This window comes from Siniperca chuatsi, linkage group LG24 (genome assembly GCF_020085105.1).
Source record: "Siniperca chuatsi isolate FFG_IHB_CAS linkage group LG24, ASM2008510v1, whole genome shotgun sequence".
Taxonomy (NCBI): Eukaryota; Metazoa; Chordata; class Actinopteri; order Centrarchiformes; family Sinipercidae; genus Siniperca; species Siniperca chuatsi.
The window spans coordinates 11,171,920-11,188,707 of NC_058065.1; positions in this window are offsets into that span (position 1 = coordinate 11,171,920).

Below are 16,788 nucleotides of genomic sequence, written 5' to 3' on the forward strand. Positions count from 1 at the left end.
CAGTGTGATAAAAAAAAAAAAAAACTCAGAACCCAACTCAAAGTCCACTTACTAGTTTTGAAAGCTCTGGGAGAAATCTAGTAAGTGGATCGCCAGTGACCATAAAGTTGAATCAACAACTCCCTTAAACTGTTTCAACAAAAACTGAACATTACAACCTTAAAGGTTATATTGCTAACCGAATATTTAAAAAAAATATATCCACAGAACTTTTAGAAAGGTGCAGAATCATTTTTCCTAAAAAAAATATGATTGTGAATTAATCAATTTAAAAAGTTGACAGGTCCAAAATGAATGTTTTTTTTTATCTCTGTGTGACGTTTGGTTCCTGCTTCTAACAAGGCTTGTGAGCCAATAGTATAATGACGTTGGTATCACGTGGTATAGTTGCCATGAAGTGTGGAACAAACTGACACTGACATTAGCACATATTAGCTATCTTAGCTTAATCATCCAAATAAAAATAACCCATAAAATTACAGTTCTGCATATTTAAACAAAATAAACAACTACCGACAGCCATAGTCCTTAAAATCTTAACTAATGTGTTGTCACCGGTTAGATTGTCAAAAGTAGAAAAATAACAGCGTCAATCCCTGAGGAGCTACGTTACATTAGTGACGGTTGCTTCCAATTATCTAACGTTATAATTCCCTCAAACAATGTAACGTTATAATGAAGATGCTTATCAGAGGGGATTTAGAAGTGGGCCAAGGTCCGGTCCAACATAACTGATGGCCCGGGGCCAGTACAAGTTTATGCAGGGCAAGTTGACTGACCAGTCACTGGTCCGTCTGGGCCGGTGGCAGACTGGGCCGCTTATGAAAAGACAGTTGCTCTTCTTTAATTTACCTTCGACATGACACATTGGTCATTTATTGGGATCCCAATATAATCCCAATAAGGGGGTATAAGGGGAGTGGGTTGTCTAGTGGCTGGGATGTTATCGATGTTATCAATAGCACCTTTAATAAGGCAGGATTTATTGTATTAGACTGCATCAGTATTAGCTAGGTGTGGCTATGGTAAGTATATTATTTTGTATTGTATTGTCTTATTTTCATCTTTATTTAAATTTTTATATGGCCTTTTAACGTATTGTTTTAATAATTATTATTAATAATAAGTTGGCAATTTAATATTATGTCTATGCATCAAAATGTGAGACATGGCACCTTGAAAACTACAAAAGTGTCCTAGCAATGTCCCAGCAGAGACAGCAAGCCCTGAGTTAACCGCACCTCTCAGCCTGAATTCAGTTCGATTTCTGCCTTGCTAGAGCAGTTGTGTGTGACAAAACAGCGGTCCTCTTGCAGTCTGGAAATGAACTTGCCCCGCTGGGTGAGCTAACAGCCAAGCCTTTTCCATAGGTGAACACAAACGTGTTCACCCATGGCCCAGATCTCTCCGGGAGGAGCAGGGGGAAGGCAAAAGGAAGAGTGGTATGGAAATGACATTTGACGGGGCAAGAGTGGGGGGAAGGGGAGAGAAAATGGGTGAGGGGATGGCAATTGTGAAGGGGAAGTTAGTGGTGGGGGGTTAAAAAGGAGGAATAACAGGACAGGAGGTGAAGAGAGGAGAAGTGATGGCAGTGGTATAATTATAGGATATGAGAACCTGGCTGTCACTTCTGCTCCTCTTTTAGCAGTGTGCTACCCGCTCTGCTACACCTCCTTACTCCTCCTCCTCCTCCAGAGCCTGTTCCCTTCTGCTTTTCAGTTTCCTGAAAGTTTTTCGAGGATGATGTTGCATATTGTACTCTTTTTGTTGCTTTTCCTCTCCTACCCATTAATTTTCTCTACAATGATGAAAACTTTAACATATTCTGCTGTTATGAGACTATAAAATTATTCAGAAATAGTAATTTCATAATGCTAACAAGCATAAAGAGGCACTGATAACAAAGCCAAGTTAGCTGTACCAGTTAAATAAGCATATGGATTGTGCTTATAGTTGATGTCCGCCTCTATTTCTGCAACTCAGTACCTTCCTCCTCCTCTGTGTCTTCCTCATCCACGACTGCCAATTCCTCCCACTCTCTTTGCCTGGCATTTCAGAAAAATCAATTGCCACAAAACATTCACAATTAACATTCCAGCACAGGACTGCTGAATTCACCGCTGGTCTCCAGGGGAAGTGTCTGCTTTTGCTTTTCTTCGGAGGGGAAACTTACTGATATTTTCATTGTTCCACAGCCAGCCGGCCTTGTGTTTATGAAGCCTGAGGAAATTGCACAAAAATGTACATGCCTGCAGTAAAAAATTGGTGAGAATGTATTTAACCGATTCATACATAGTGTATTATAAGCATGGTTCCTTTTTTTACAACAGGAAATGAGTCTGACAGAAAAGTGCAGAGATGCCTATGACATACACAGTTGGCATATTAATGTTTCATTGCTGCGCTGTGAATTTTCTTTTCCAACCTCCGCTTTTCCTTTCTTTTTCTCCAAGTATCTTCCTCCACTTTAGCACAGAAGAGAAGAAAATGATTCCTCATAACTGAATAACTTAAAGCTGGAGTGTGGAACTTTTGTCTCCCCCTTCTGGCAGTGAGAGTAATTACATAAACACTGTCGACGCATGCTTATGATGTATGCCTACAGTGAGCTCACCCCAGGCTCATGTTCAGAAATAGTTACAATTTTTACAAATTTCCACAGTTCCAAGACAATTATCCATTATTTAGGTAAAATAAATGTAATAGCTACATAGCCTACTCCAAATATTTATCAACCCGTCAAAGAGCAGTAACGGGACACTGTGTCTTCTCTCAGTGCTCTCCAACAAGGAAAAGCTAAAGCTAAGCCAGTGGTTATCTGTGTTTGTCCTCGTCATCACTTTCTTGTTTTGACTGTAATCCTTCCTCTGAACGCCAGGTTTCTTTTGTATCTGGAGCATCAGACACTTTTCATGGACGCTTCTTAGGTTTGACTCCTAGTTGCTTTAGCCTACTCTGTCGGTTGCTCCAGAGCCATGTAGAGAGAATGTTGTGTCAACTCCGTTCCATTTCAATTCAAGTGGCTTTATTGGCGCGACTGCATACAATACAACGTTGCCAAAGCATATTAATACAAACTATACAATCATAACAAACACAATAAACAAACAATGCTCAATAATAAACTCTCTCTCCCATGGCCCCCTTTTTTTTTTTTACAACAATGGCGGATCAATGCAGCTCTCTACATGGCTCTGGGTTGCTCCCGCTTCCGCTCTGGCAAACTAAATCAAATCTCCCCTGTGGGATATGATCTCTTATACGATCCTTTGCTATGTTATTTTTAGCCACTATGGTGTGGCTATATTTATGGCAAAGTCTCAGTTTCTCATTGTAGTATCAAGCTGATGTCCGATACCTCAGCCTAAGAGGAGAAATGTCTCTTCTTCACTCGTTCTCCTGCTCACAGTGATCACCACCATGCAATCTCTGGCTAATTCCATCCAAGCTATCCACGCACGCCTTCAGTCCCTGGAAAATGCTTCAGCCCCTGCCACAGCATCAGCGGCCCTCTTCACTGCCAGGTCTCTTGATGCAGCCTGCCTCCGTGTTCAACAGCACTTCATATCCAAGCTGCTCAGCCCTCTCTGGCCTCCTCCGCCTCAGCTGTCACAGGTGGGCAAACATCCTCATGCAGCAAATATCAGCTACCATGATGTGATCCGCTCAGTCTATCCTGAGAGAAGGCAAGAACTGATTTCTATTCGGCACTGACTGGCGATCTAATCCTAAATAGGCCTGTGTATCACTATCTCAAATCATTCTCCAGCAGCCATTTTCTAATCCCAATCAAACACTCTGAACTGGTCTTCTTCAGACACTGAAATACTGGTCATACTCGTCAGAGGTTACCAAGTATCTGTGGGAATACAAGTTTCACAGCAGTGCGGTTTCAGCCTCCATATCCCAGAGCCTCATCTCTGGTCATTCCAGCCTGCCCCTTGTGCATAACTCCATCCGCATCCCTTCATTGCAAGTGAACCGACGTTGGTTCAAAATGTAATGTAACCTCTCTCCTCACCACTAAATGTTTGCATCTGTCTTCTCACCTGGCATCCACCTGTCTGATGAGGAATCAATTATCATAAAGCCTATAATAGCCGTCCAGCCTCTTTTTTTTTTTTACCTCAACTACAAAAGATGAGGAACAGTTACCGTAATTCTATAATAGCGGCTGGGTCCTTTTCTGTCACTATTAATTTAAGATTGTACTTTAAATATCGGCATTTTCAATGGACAGCCACCTTTTGAGACTGTTTTTCCCGTTTGGTTATTGGTCCCTGATCCCAGGGTGGTGCGCCATAATTATTATTCCATATAAAAAATTATGATAATATTAATCATTTTATGAATATTCCTAAATATCTTTGATATTTTTCTAATAACCAAACCTGCCCTACCTGGATCCCAACACTAGTTATGGTCATTTGACCTCATGTAGCAGTCTGGGTCACTGCTGACATCATCACTAAACATCACAAACAATAGCTGCAACAGAATTCTCACGGATGCATCCATTCATGGGTTTTGGGGGGAACTTTGGTCATTCTCATCCTCAAGTGTAAATATGAAGGTGCTTGCTCTGTAATGTGGCTTGCACAGATTCTCTATACAAAATGCATGTAACTGGCGGTGGTGTTTTGGTATCACGGCTATCTGCTGCTTACTTTCCCTTCTTATTTTATTTTCTGTTATTTTCAGTTCATATCCATCATATTCTGGTAAGTGGTGTCACATTCATTACAGTGGTGATGTTTGGCATTCTCTGCTATCTTGCTGCTCGCTGTCTCCTTTGATTAGATTTTTATCTGTTATTTCCGGTCATGGCGACCTCTGCATTACATTCTTGTATCCTGGTCATAATTTCATTCAGATCTTTGCCGGCAACGTTCACGCTTTGTAACCATCACAGTAATAGTGTAACCATCACAGTAATTTTCTTTTCAGCTATGCATTTCTCTGCCTAATTTTCTCATTTAATATGCTAGTAGCCTCGGCCTGGTAAGGTAAGGATCGAGTCATATTGTGTTGGTTTGTTGTTCCCTTCTTGTCATTCTCCCCTCCCTTTTCTTTCTTGGTGGTATCCTATACTAATCACGACTTCACATCCCCCCTAAAATATGATGATGTCATGATGGGGTCTAATTGCCAAATTTCACATTTCTCATCTTTATTATGCACATGTCAATAAAAGTTTTGTTCACTCATGATGAAGTCTCTCCTGATTGAATTAAGGTTGTTTTTTTGTTTTTTTTAACCGTAACCACCATCTTACCTAAACTTCACCAAGTGTTTTAGTTGCCTAACCTTAATCATACCCTAACAATAGTTTATTTGCCACAACCACAACCAAATCCTGGTTTTGGACATTAGAAAACGTTTTAATTGAACGTAATCCGGGCTTGTGCAAAACAATCCAGTATCAACTTTTTCTCTGACAATAGGGTTGACATTTCTAATGTTATCTAACACTAGTTTATGACAAAATACCTATAAAATGAATCACCAAGTTCCTGTCAACCTCAGCTTTACTTTCAAATGAATACTAACATAAACATGCAAACATGCTAAAGTTTGCATGCTGAAATACTAACATGCTGGAATTCTGCATAGGCTACTTACCCTTACAAGGTCGGATCGAGCTGAGCCCGACAGGCTGAGTCTGAGGTGTAAATTGAAAAAATTGATTTGATTTAGCTAAAAATATGGGCCTTCTTCTGACGTAATCCTTAGACAGAACTCTATTGTAAAGGACTAGTGATGAATAGAAATGTTTTCTTTCATTCTTCATCCATCCAACAATCAGCCTCATGGGGATGCTAGCGTGACACTAGTCTTTTAGTCTGGTTTTATTATATGGCAGTGTAGTGCACCAGTGCCTTTCATTTTCATCGATACCTTGGCACTTTGCACATTACCAACCACTTTTAGGAGTCTTTTAGGAGTCTTACCCTGCTGGAATCCAGATCACCTGTAAGGAAACAATATTATGTTTCTCATTAAAATAAGACCACATTTCCCATAAATGCTCTTCTAGTGCACAGACTGTGCTACTTTTCCCGTACCATGCTTTTGGTTTAAAGAGCAAGAACAAGGACAATAAATGACAAGAGCCTTTGGCTCCAGTGGATTTTCACAGACAAGGTCAACTTAAGTGAATCTGAAACTCTGCAGTTAGGGAAGTGCAACTGAAAATCAAGTTGTTTATTACTTGCATAGTAAAATAGCAATAAATGAACCTAGCAGAATTCTGGCTGCTGATAATCTAGAGTGTTATTTGTTTACAGCAATTTTACAAACGTTTCAGAATGAATGTCTTGACATTAAAATGCTATGCACGGCACCATAAAAATTACAACTTATGTGGACAGTGTGTCTGTGTCAATGAGACAAGATTGTGGCAGGAGTGTGCTGTAGGAGCTGAGGATTTCTGCATTTCAGCAGCACAGAAGCAGATTATATCTACTGTAAATTCCAGTAGACGGATTTTAAAGTCATCATCAAATACAGCCTTTGGCTTGATCTAACCTTTATTTTATTTTCAAGAAGCATCTAATCTTGCACCTCTTCTTGTATTCTCTTTTATAGCTCTATAAAAAAGACCTGCCTGGCCTTGGATAGTAGATCTCAAAAGAACCCGCAGGATAACTGCGACTGGAATCATACCAGAATTATGCAGGTTGTAAGGAATTAAAGGTGTGTTCAAGGCTGATGGAGGATGGCATAGTGTTTATAGTTACACAAGCTTTTGAAATATTTCTTGCCATATTCCTGAGGACAGCATTTCATCCTTGGATGATGAATAGCAGGAACGCAGAGCCGAATTAAGTATGTTGTGCTACTGTATCAAGACCCAGTATGCTAAAGGCATATTCAGTAGAGATACTTTTAAAGTTACTTTTAGAAAAACCCAGCTTGTAATACCTTAAGAGCATTACAAGAACACTGCTGTATTATTCATATCCCTTATGCATCAAAGCAAAAGTTGTATGTTCAATGTTAAATAAAATCATACTTTTTCAGTTTTGCCTGAAGTAGCCCAGTTAAAATTCTTCATGTCCTCAGTGAGTGGAAATATCCAGTGTGTGGTTTGAGCAGGGCGTGTCGGCCCACATCTGTGGTCTTTCACCAAGTCAGAAATGACTGCATCAGCATCCAGTCCTTTCCATTTCCCTGACAGAGTGCAACTGTCTTATTGTTTTCCCCATGACCGCCATCATATGATGCTCTAGTTTTGAATATGTCAAACTTTCAGTCTGTCAATTGCTGATGGAAATCCAAAATGATCATTTGGTCGGAGTTCTAGAGGGTAAACCCACCGATTTTAAGTCACATCTGCCAACAATTTGAGTCCAATGTGCTTTTTCCAAGGACCTCAGTTTACTGTCGTTTTATATCTGTTTAAAGTACTAACAAAGAATGAGACTTTGTGGACTCCCACAGACTGTGCAGTTTCATGCAAATTAGTATTTTTCTGTGATAGTTCAAGTTTTTACTTAACTAAATTATATATGCTGAGAAAAACCATCTTGGATAGAATTACAGTGAAGGTTTTCTAGATTGTGCTTCATCAAGCTTTCTATTGAGGTAACATTACAGACACAGATGACATATTTTGCTCAGATACAATACATCAGACCATAATTAGGTGGCAGGACTGAATGCATTATAACTGTTTTGGAATTAACACATTTTTTCAGTCTCTGGGAGACAAGACTAAGAGTCTACAGCCATGCTAGAGGCTCTGTGAGACTGTAGGCACAGCGCTGCTTTCAGACAAAGCTAACATGCTTATGTTTAGCAGATATAATGTTTACCATATTCACCATTAGTTTAGGGTGTTAGCATACTGACATTTAGTAATTACTAAACACAAAGAGCTAATGTCATTAGTTTTTCAGGTATTACTGGACAACTACAGCCATGCCACTAGCATGGCTAATAACACATTTTGTCCACCTCCCATTATGCAAATCCTTGTATTAGACAGGAAAACTCTGCTCTAGTCATGTGAAGGGCAGTCGTGTCGCACAAGTTCAAAGTCATTTCACACTTATCATGCTGGTCATGCCACACTGTTACTTTTGTGCCACCTCTACCAAACATGCTGGTAAATATCTGCTCTAGATTTATGAGTTTTACGGAGTGTTGCCAAAAACTGACATCTGAAATTTAGTGATATTTCCCTCATGTAAGACTCTACGCTACATGTGTAGACAGAAGATGACTACAGGAAAGTTGGAACATATGAAGATTGTTTGGCTTTAGACTTGCCAGAAAACTGCTTACGATAGCCACAGGCTCCTGGAAATACAGTGGAAAAAGTGACTAACATGGTGTGTGTGTGTGTGTGTGTGTGTGTGCGCGTGTGCGTGTGTTTGAGTCATGCCCAAAGAACCAAAGATCTCAATCCCATATTAGGATCAGTCACAAAAAAGGATTATGTCCTCATGAGCATAAAACTCTGGTCTGATCACTGATAGAAGGTGTCATTGAAAGATTTTACCTTTCAGTTCTTCTGTAATTTGTTTTTTCTTCATCTTTCACAGATTGGTTTTCTACCGAAGTGTTTGAGAGAAAAAGCTTTGCATGACATCCTCTGTGCTGTGGGTCCACATGCCTCAGAGGAACAGAGGACCATGGCATTTTGCTGGTAAGTGTAACAAACAGATGTTTTGTCTCTTTACAAACAGATCTGATCATCAATTCCACATTTACTTAAGTTGTGCATTTACTTCAAACAGGCCGCATCTGCTCGCCTCTGTCCTGTGGCATGTACAAATGTGCCCTTGTATGTGTGTGTCATCCTCAATAGTTGTGGAAATAGCATATTGTACTGTTGTACAGGACCTGCATGCCCGGAGAAAGTACAACATGTTTAGGTGCACCGTCTGCCAAAGACATTTCCATATCGGGGGCAACAGCACAAAATATAAGCTCATTAAATCAACACTTGCAAGAGGATTTTCAGAAAACTAATTTTAGGACAGGTTTGCATAAGTTGGCCTTTGAATGACCCACCAGTAATGTTTTAAGATATTTGTAGGTATTTCAAAGGATTTATAATTCAACTGCTTAAAGCTGATGGTATGAGCTTGAGTTCAAGTAAAGCATGTTTGGAGTAGTTTCACTGTATACCTCTTCAGGTCAGCTTATTTGGCAGTTTGGGGGAAGCAAATAGCCACATTAAGATAGAGAACATCAAGCCGCTTTAAAGCTGCACCAATAAAATTTTTTTATTAACAGATAGGGCGCCCTGGTGGCTCACCTGGTGGAGCGCGCGCCATGTGCCGTGGCTGCGCAGGTTCTTGTCCGACCCGCGGCCCTTTGCTGCATGTCGTCCTCGCTGTCTCTCCCACATTTCCTGTCTCTCTTCAAATAAAGGCACCCCCCCCCCTTCAAAATAACCAATGGATAAGATGACTGTGTTTAATGTTAAATGTGTAACAACAAAAAATCCACAGAGATTTATTACCTGACTCTGCAGTTCTTCTCCGCTCTACAGAGCTTTTTAGCCTCTTTTAGCTAACTATTTTGGTTTTCTGGCCCTCATTGTGAGGGTCATAAAACTCTCAACAACCTTGTTTTCAACTGAAACAGGCAGCAAAACAGAACACTGAATGCTACCTGCTCAGCACCAAACAGCCAAGTTAGCGACTAACTGGTGAACATAGTGGAGCACTTAGTAGCTAAAGAGCCAAATTCTCAGGAGTTGGTGGAAACCAAAACTGAGTTAAAAGGAAAGTGAATATTGGACAACTTCAAATGTCTGCTGGATGTTTAATAAAAAATTGTTTGGTAATACATTTATAAAACGATAATATGTCAAATGTTGTATTTTTAGCTTTTGCTAAAAGATCACTTAATGCAGCTTTAAAGACAAACTCAAAACACAAAGGGTTATTGGTAGAAAAGGTCTGAGGCTGACATTTGACAGGCAGCCATTAAAAGACTGAACTTACTGTAATGAAATGAACCATGATGCTTACAGCGGGCGATTTTCTCATGTCACCTACTGTTATGAGCATCAGAGATTGTAAATTACCTTTAGAATGTTCACATTTGTCTTTGTCATGTCCTACATGGCTTTGTCTACCAACTGAGCTATTGAGTTCATGTTACTTTTCTGGTTCATTTAAAATTGGCCGGCACAAACTTCAACAGACCAAATACCAAAATACGATGCACAGAGCTTAAACAGTAGGGTTAGGGCCAAAGATAATTAAACACTCAAGGCCACTCAGTCGAAATAAAGTAGGTAAGACACCATCCAACCCAAATTTATATTTTAAAACACAGGAGTGAAGATAGGTGGAAAACTGAGGTAGAGAATAATGTGACAGTGAAGTGGGATTTTTATCTCTGCAAGTGCAAAGTTTGCACATGAGTAGACTTGGCCCTCAATATACTTGAAGTGGCTTTTAGAAAAAAAAAACTACTTCAAACAACAATTTTCTGAGGCATCAGTGTGACTGAGTGCACCCTGATCTCCAGTTTATTCACAAAACCATGCACATTCACCGGTTTCACACTTTCTGTGACAAAAACAAAACCAAACGCCTTTCATTCAACACCCACTTTCTAAACTGTGTTCACGCTTTTGGGTTTTGCCCTGTTGACAGTCAACATTTCTCACCCAATCAGAAAACAAGCTACAAACAGAAGTGTTGGACACCCACTGAGTGAAACCTTTTGTTTGTTCAGTGCTGGCACCGCTCGCCAAATGAAAAGAAAAAACAGCACTGAAAAAGTGTTTAAGATTTCATGTGGCTTTTGAGAGCTTTTCATTCCCTCTCGAAGCGTGATTTTTCCGATTCATCTGACAGACCTTAATGCTTCCTAAGAGCCAAAGGCTGCATTGTTCAGAGGTCCTGCTTGGTAAAAGTATAAAAGGCTAAAAAATATAGACTTATACAGATGTAGAAATACAGTACGAGAATCAGAGAGCATGAAATATACATGAAGGGAAGTGGACACTGTGGTTTGCCTTTATATTTGAAAAGCTCTCAACATGATCTCAATTGGGAATTTAGAGCCAGATGATAAAGCAAATATAGAAATGCTATTTTATGCTATGGGATAACAGAACACCTCTATGGTTTTTTGACTTACTACAGAAACAAAGGGTGCACTTGAAGTCAGAAGATACATAATGGCTGTTATATAATACATCACAATCAAAGGAAGTCAAAAAAGGGCAAATAAAATGAAAATAAAGATTATATCTGTAAATATTCCAATTTTCAACAAGATTGTTAAAATAAACCTCCCAAAGGCTGGTTGATGAGCCTCCAGAAAATGACTTCTGTAATTTTAAATAATTAATTGAAATTTGAATGAAATCTACACAAGTGACCTCCTCATGCACTACAACATTAAAAAATCACAGACATACAGAAATACTCACATGCGTCACATGTACTGTATGTATGTAAAGCGGTGCGACAGACTGTATGCTAAAAGCAGGTGAGGAGATACATAATGCAAGACATGCAATGGAAAACAGATGTTGGTATACTGCGAAGTTGGGAGACCAATAATCCTCCCAACATGTCTCGCATGTGTCAACAGTGCCACACATGTGGAGTGCATAAAATCAGGCAGGCAGAAAAAGCAAGATGATGAAATGTACAGAAAGTAGAACGGACCAGATAAGACCACAAATGAAATAATTTGAATTTGTGTTCATAACTGACCACACAGTTACATACATGAACCACCCAGCCACCCACACATACCACTAATTTTCTGTTTGTGTCTCTGTGTGGGTGTTTGGTCTGTGTTTGACCTTAGAACCTTTCTCTTTACCGCCGTGGGGAACAGTCCTCTAGACGCTGACCTTCTACTGGTGACTGCGTGACCAATGTATCCTCAAACCACCTTTATGTGGTTGGTTGTGTGTGTGTGTGTGGGGGGGATTTCTGGGATGTTGAATAAATGAGCAGCCCAGATTTTTTTTGTCTGCATGATTTCTTTAAAGCTTTTTGATTGTTATCACCACAGATTTCCATGCAATTTAGTGGTCAGATCGGACTTGGGGCAACAAAAGCAACTGAATTTTCATGAAGCTCCAGAAGTGGAATTTACACATTTTAATAATTTTTGTGCTCTTTGAAGGTCAAGCTGTAAATTTATCTTTATATGATATAAATGATGTCTTTTGGTGTAACAGCAAGTTGGATAGTTGCTCAGCCTTGGCAGAGAATCATGAGAACTTTAGTATTAATGTCATACATCGTGTATCCAGTATGAAGTGTGGCCTTGTGCATCACAATTAGATTTTCTCCTGGTTTGGCATGGATGAATCCCAAATGTGCCTTCACATATTGTTCCAGTGTAAAGAAAATTCATGTGTAATAATTCATGTCTGGTAAGATGTATAACATACCGATTAAGTGCATATTTATTTAATAAATAATCAAAACTACACATTTGTCAGTGAAAATGGTTTGCAATTTGTTATTTTATTCAGATCTGGGTTTGTTTTGAGATTTATATGGTAAGATTTAAAGATACAGTACAACAAAATATGACTTTCAACAAAGTAAATCACCAAAATAAATTGGCACTGGCCTTGAAAAACCCATTTCTGTCAAACCCTACTTTAGATTGATAAAACTATATTGTTTGACTTATATAGTTCTAAAGTCTTAAATTAATGAGTTATAAATTACCCACACATTTATGCTGTATATTATGAGCAGTTTTCTTTAGTCTAGGTCGTGATTCTTGCTAATTAACCTCGTTACACTTTGAACTGTCCTATGGGACCCCGAGCCATCTATGAGCCGCAGCCAGCCTGCTAATAACCCTCAGTTTTAGAGAGAAATCCCAAAGAGAAGCGACCATTTTGGAAGCGACATCATCAGTTAAACACTGACATTTGAGAAGGATAAGTAGACTCCCCAAGGACTGTGGATGTGTTGGAGCCACAATCTGACACACCAGCATTTACACCATCACTTGTCATTGAGCCAAAAAATTTTAGAGCATGCTATTGAGCTGTGCATTCACACAAATGAGCATATAATAATAATTTTTATTGCATGTATTTTCAAAAATGTAATGATGAAGCTTCAGTTTTGTAGTTTCCATGTGCTGCCTCGTGCATACAAATGATTCTTGCTGTTGTATACATTCCTAAAAAAATTTAGTCAGAACTCCACTTGCTGAATTCTTCCTGTGCTATTTACTTTATACTTAAAGTTTATGAATAATTACAGGCGAGAGGCCAGATTTGACTTTTCTAAATGCAAATCAAGTCGGGCGCTGTGAGGAGATTGTGCTGAGCTACTCAAATGAGGAAAGGGGAACAAAGAGCAACAAAGAGCAGAGGAGTCACCCATTTTATTAATTGTGTTGGTTCTAGCAGTGCCCTTTAAAAAAGTCAGTGGACTTAATTAAATTACCACGCACGCTCGGAGGAGGAAGCAGTAGGAAGTAGCCCTGTAAAACAGAGCCCTGCGAGCATTCCATCCCTTATCTAATGAGAATGAGAGCTGTGGGGATGCTCAAAGGTCTGTAAGTGTCCTCTGAGTCCTTCACTTACTACATTAATATCTGGATTTAGTATAGAGAAAAGGAAAGTCTTTGGCAAACTGCAGCACAGCTGTTGTCTTGTGTATGAAGGCTAGCATCCGTGTTTCTGCACATGAGTTTCAAAACAGCAGTTCATGGTGAACAAACACAGCCAGGGCTGATGGAAGCGATATTGCCTAGCCGTGTCAGCCGCTCTTCTATATAGTGCCCTTTAAACTCTCTGGGCCATTCGGAGTAAAGGCATTCTTTTTCCAGGTCAGCTCTCTTGTTTCCTTCTCACAGCTGAGTCTCGCTGCCTACAGTTAGCACAGCACATATAGGAAGGCGATCCATGGGTCAAAGGAGTTGGGCAGGAGAAGCTGGCACGGAAGGAGTAAGCAGTCATGACATGCTAGCCCTTCCCCCCTACATATATTCCAAAGCCCGGAAGGATCGCCCGAGGTTATGAAGGCTTAGGGAAGTGCCAGATGCATAATGAGTAATATGGCAAGTGGACAAGCCACAGAAGACTGGGCATGGAGAGGCAGAGTGTAAATGCCAATTTCTCTTGTGGTGTTGCATTACAGTGGCAGGGGAGAAAACATGAGGAGAGAGCAGCATTGCCAAAACATCCATGACATGGAGAGGTCAGGACATAACAACTTCGCTTTGAATAAGCAATGCACACAACCTGCTCTATGAAGGCAGTAATGAAGCCTCAAAATTAAAATCTGTATTATATTAAATTAAACTGATCTGCCAATGGGCCAGTCATTACAAATGCTGTGCAGCCACACACTTTTCAAATCCACAGAAATTTATTTTAAATTCTAGTGTAATTTAGTATAATCTAGTCTAATTTTTCAGCTTTATTGCTGAAACACGTATTACCTATGACAGAAATACATCCTCATCATCAGAAAAGGAAGCTGGGGTTTCGATTAAAGAGCAGCGGACCTTGAGCCCGATCGACCGGACCAGGCAGGCACCACGACGAGAGAGAAGTGAGAGAAAAGTGAGAGCTACTGCTACTTTGACTCTGCACGTGTGATCAGCCTGTTTGGAGATAGGGTTTGATGACCTTGCACTCACCAAAGTAGGTGCTGAGATCTGGGAACATGGTGACATTGTTGCAACGTAAAACTGATGCGGCATAAAACATGAACATGAAGTCTGAGTTAGGTTGTCATTTGGAGGTAACACCAAAAGTGAGTGCAGCCAAAATGTTGTTAATAAATCCTTATTGCACAGAAGAATTGTATATGTGCACACCTATGGTAAGCATGGTAGGTCAGAGTTGACCTGGGAAGTTGGTCTGTAAACTCATCATTTTACTAGTAGCCTTCGTTTTCTCTTCCAAATAAGTTTGGCTAACCTGGGGGTTTGTTTAAAGCTTGTATGATAGTCTGACTGCTCATGTATTTTCCCCCATTTGACATCTTTTTACCAATGTCGCCCTTTTGTTTTGGTAGTGGAGAGTAGGGCTTTCAAATTATTACAAAATATTGTCATTGGATTCATAGGGTTTTCACAGTAATACTATAAACTTAGACATACTGTATTGCACTACTAAAAGCAAATAGGTCACCCATGCGCTGTTGCATGGGCTACAGGCAACACAGTCACTTAAATATCTGGGAATTCATCTCATTTGTCCTTTGCTATGATATTGTACTTACTATGATTAGTCCCTGAGGACACTGCGACTTCTACATTGCATCAACCCTCAGCCATCATAGCCTTTGACTCCTGCTGATTTCTTTGCGTTATATAAGGAGAGTCCTTGTGGAAAAGAGTGAGGTAACTGGGGAAGCTTGCTTGTTCAAGTTGTTGATCACAATCCATCTGCCTTGTTAGAACATATTATGTAAAACATCTCCCTCTTTGTTCCCTCAATTCTTCAGAAAAATATGTTAACTAACACTAATTTCCCCTTGAACTTCCTCTGCTGCACTGAGCAGCCCCCTAGCCATGACGCTCCGATGGCTCTGCAGTCAGCCATGTACTGGCTCTTCAAATAGAAAAGAATATTTGTTGTTATTGGTTCAGTTGATACAGTATGTGAATATTTATGAAATGACTCAGTGGAAGGGCATAATATAACCCTGCCAAATTTTCCTGTAAATGAATATGACAATAACAAACTGGTATCAATTTTCTTCATGCCCTGAAGACAGAAAAGGAACATAGCTGTAGTGTAGCATTGACTGTTTTTGTTATATTCATGCTTTTATTTTTGCTGTAAGGAGGGCAACAATAAACACTATTGTAAAATCTTCCCTTTAAATTAAAAACAAAAATTACTCCAAACTAAAAACTTGTCACCACCATGTTCTTTCTTTTTTGATGCTGGTGAAATAGGCAATTTCATTAGGGAGAGGCAGTAGTAACTAGGACATAATGTTGATAACAGTGACCTGAAAGGCCCGTCTCTATCACCTCCAAATACCGGTAATGTACTTTTTTGCCTTTTTCTGCTGTACAGATGGGCTAAATGGGTCAACAGACGGTGGATGTGTGTCAGTGATTCCCTTCTGGTACAGAGCTGACCTCCTGCCTGTGGAGATTCAGCAGAGAAAAAAGCTGCTGATACTCACTTAAAAGCAGCCTTGACCTGTTTGTTTCACTTTCAAACTGTATACAGTACACAGCTGGAATCTGTGCACAGTGTGCCGGCACTGAAATAAACTAACCTCACTTTGGAACATATGTTCCCATTAATTATTCTCTTTGATGTACAATGCTTTGGAGGTTATAAACCAAACTCCTGCTGTATGAGGGCAGGTTTGCACCTTGAGGCAGCGAGGTAGTGAACTGTGACACTTGAGTAGCCAGACGTCACTTAACAAGATGTAATTAAGCTGCAGTTTCCTTGAATTCTCCTATTAAATTTCTCCTTAGTGGCTGGTGGCAGAGCTTCTGTTCCAACTTTTGTTATTTGAAAAGTGTTTTGACCATGTCCACGCTAAGTTGGCTAAATCTGAAAACACATTTTTCTTCTATCAACACTAAGCTCGCTTTTTTGCACACCCAGAAAGGCTTTTCAAAGACTCTCCATAATGGATAAAGCCCAATACACCATATGTAACAACATAGATGTTGCACATCTAATCATCTGATTAGATGTGGTCGGCTGTGTGGTAAAGTTTACTTTGTGATCGCTAAGTTTGAATGTCAACATAGCGATTACACAAAAATGTTTATTCTATCAGATGGGTTTGCAACTATAGAATAAAGATCCACGTTTCGATGTAGCAGCAAAGGCGTTCC